Source organism: Hordeum vulgare, chromosome 1H (genome assembly GCF_904849725.1).
Source record: "Hordeum vulgare subsp. vulgare chromosome 1H, MorexV3_pseudomolecules_assembly, whole genome shotgun sequence".
Lineage (NCBI taxonomy): Eukaryota > Viridiplantae > Streptophyta > Magnoliopsida > Poales > Poaceae > Hordeum > Hordeum vulgare.
In genome coordinates, this window is record NC_058518.1 from 423,350,606 (window position 1) to 423,353,939 (window position 3,334).

A 3,334-nucleotide genomic window follows, 5' to 3' on the forward strand; every position below is an offset into this window, starting at 1 on the left:
CTAGGTTCAACTCTAATCTCCTTAGGGGGTGCAAGTGGTCTAACGTAACCCCTACGTGTCACAGTTGGAGCTTTAGAATAATCCTTTATCCTAGCAGGGTATGGTGGTTTCTCAGTGTAAGCACAAGGAACAACGGGATCACTAAAAGCAATGACTTTCTCCTCAACTAGATTGGTTTTGGCTATGTTGCTTTCTACAGGAGGATGATATTTAAACCACTTCTCTTTGGGAAGATCAACATGAGCAGCAAAAGATTCACATAGAGAAGCTACTATCTTAGAGTCAAGTCCATACTTAGCGCTAAAATCTCTAAAAGTGTTTGTCTCAACAAAAGATTTAACGCAATCAAACTGGAAATTCATACCTGACTCCTTACCTTCCTCCAGCTCCCAATATTCAGAGTTGCATTTGATTCTCTCCAATAAATTCCACTTGTGATCAATATCCTTCTTCAAAAAATAACTGGTACAAGAAGTGTCAAGCACGGTACGATCTTCATGAGAAAGCCGAGCATAAAAGTTTTGACTGATAATTTCTCTTGAGAGCTCATGATTGGGGCATGAATATAGCATTGATTTAAGCCTCCCCCAAGCTTGAGCTATGCTTTCCCTGTCACGAGGCCAAAAGTTATAAATAAAGTTTCGATCACGATGTACTAAATGCATAGGATAGAACTTTTGATGAAATTCCAATTTCAACCGATTGTAGCCCCATGATCCAGTATCATCACATAGCCTATACCATGTCAACGCCTTATCCTTCAAAGATAAAGGAAAGACTTTCTTATTTACCTCATCCTCGGGCAAACCTGCAAGCTTAAATAAACCACAAACTTCATCTACATAGATTAGATGCAAGTCTGGATGTGAAGATCCATTTCCTGTAAAAGGATTAGCTAGCAGTTTCTCAAGCATACCCGAAGGAATTTAATAAAAGATATTTTCAGTAGGTACCTCAGGTCGAGGAACAACTCCTCGTGCTTCCGTTCGTGGTGAAGATACCCCGAACAAACTCCTCAAAGGAACAGTTTCCATAGTGACAAGTGACAATAAATTTCAGCACAGTATATAGATGTTTCCTTACCAATTTCCACTTACCAAAGGCGCTTCACTCCCCGGCAACGGCGCCAGAAAAGAGTCTTGATGACCCAAAAGTATAGGGGATCAATCTTAGTCCTTTAGATAAGTAAGAGTGTCGAACCCAACGAGGAGCAGAAGGCTCTGATAAATGGATTTCAGCAAGGTAATAACTGCAAGCACTGAAAGTAGCGGTAACAAGTGATGGTGTAGTGAGGTGAAACGTAGCAAGTGAAAACTAACAAGTAACAAGTAGTAGCAATGGTGCAGAAAGTGGCCCAATCCCTTTTGTAGCAAGGGACAAGCCTGAACAAAGTCTTATAGGAGGAAAAACGCTCCCGAGGACACACGGGAATTTCTATCATGCTAGTTTCATCATGTTCATATGATTCACGTTAGTTACTTTGATAGTTTTATATGTGGATGGACCGGCGCTTGGGTACTGCCCTTACTTGGACAAGCATCCCACTTATGATTAACCTCTCTCGCAAGAATCCGCAACTACAATAGAAGAATTAAGACAAAGTCTAACTATATAATTAAACTAGTGGATCCAAATCAGCCCCTCACGAAGCAACACATAGACTGGGGTTTAAGCTTTTGTCACTCCAGCAACCCATCATCTACTTACTAGTTTCCAATGCCTTCCTCTAGGCCCAAATATGGTGAAGCGTTATGTAGTCGACGTTCACATAACACCACTAGAGGAAAAGACAACATACAACATATCAAAATACCGAACGAATATCAAATTCACATGACTATTATCAGCATGACTTATGCCATGTCCCCAGGAACAAAATTAACTACTCACAAAGCATAATCATAATCATGATCAGAGGTGTAATGAATAGCATCAAGGATCTGAACATAAACTCTTCCACCAAATAATCCAACTAGCATCAACTACAAAGAATAATCAACACTACTAGTAACCTTACAAGTACCAATCGGAGTCGTGAGACGGAGATTGGTTACAAGAGATGAACTAAGGATTGGGGAGGAGATGGTGCTGATGAAGATGTTGATGAAGATTCCTCCCCTCCAACGATAGGAGTGTTGGTGATGACGATGGCGACGATTTCCCCCTCCGGGAGGGAAGTTTCCCCAGCAGGATCGTCCTGTCGGAGCTCTAGATTGGATCTGCTCAAGTTCCGCCTCGTGGTAGCGGCGAAACCACGAAAAACCTCCCCAATGATTTTTTCCAGACCAAAACCCTTCATATAGCAAGTGAGGGGGGCTAGTGGGCTGTCAGGGAGCCCACAAGCCCCCACTCCGCCACCAGGGGCGTGGCGGTGGCAGGGCTTGTGGCGCCCTGGCAGCCCCCCTATGGTACTTCTTCGCCCAGTATTTTTTATATAATCCCAAAAAAATCCACGTAACTTTTCAGGGCATTTGGAGATGTGCAGAATAGTGGACTAAGATTTGCTCCTTTTCCAGTCCAGAATTCCAGCTGCCTGAATTCTCCCTCTTCAAACAAACCTTGCAAAATAAGAGAGAAAAGGCATAAATATGGTACCACAAGTAATATAACAGCTCATAAAGCAATAAATATCAACATGAAATAATGATGCAAAATGGACGTATTAGCAAGCAAGTTGGATGCACACCCACTAGTTCTACTTTTGAGCTTTCACATACTTATAGCTCTAGTGCATCCTTTGTATGGCAATCCCTACTCATTCACATTGATATCTATTAAATGGGCATCTCCATAGCCCTTTGATACGCCGAGTCAATGTTACCATCTCCTCCTTTTTGTCTCACAACCACCACCACACTCTATTCCACCTATAGTGCTATATCCATGGCTCGCGCTCATGTATTGCGTGATAGTTATAAAAAGTTTGAGAAAGTAAGAGTGCAAAAACAATTACTTGGCCAATACCGGGGTTGTGCATGATTTACGTTAGTTGTGTGAGGATGATGGAGCATAGCCAGACTATATGATTTTGTAGGGATAACTTTCCTTGGCCTTGTTATTTTGAAAGTTCATGATTACCTTGCTAGTTTGCTTCAAGTATTATTGTTTTCATGTCAATAGCAAACTATTGCTTTGAATCTTATGGATCTGAACATTCATGTCACGTGAAAGAAGTTGCAAAGGACAACTATGCTAGGTAGCATTCCACATCAGAAATTCATTTTTTATCACTTCCCTACTCGAGGACGAGCAGGAGTTAAGCTTGGGGATGCTTGATACATCTCCAACGTATCTATAATTTTTTATGGTTTCATGCTATTATCTTGTCAAAGTT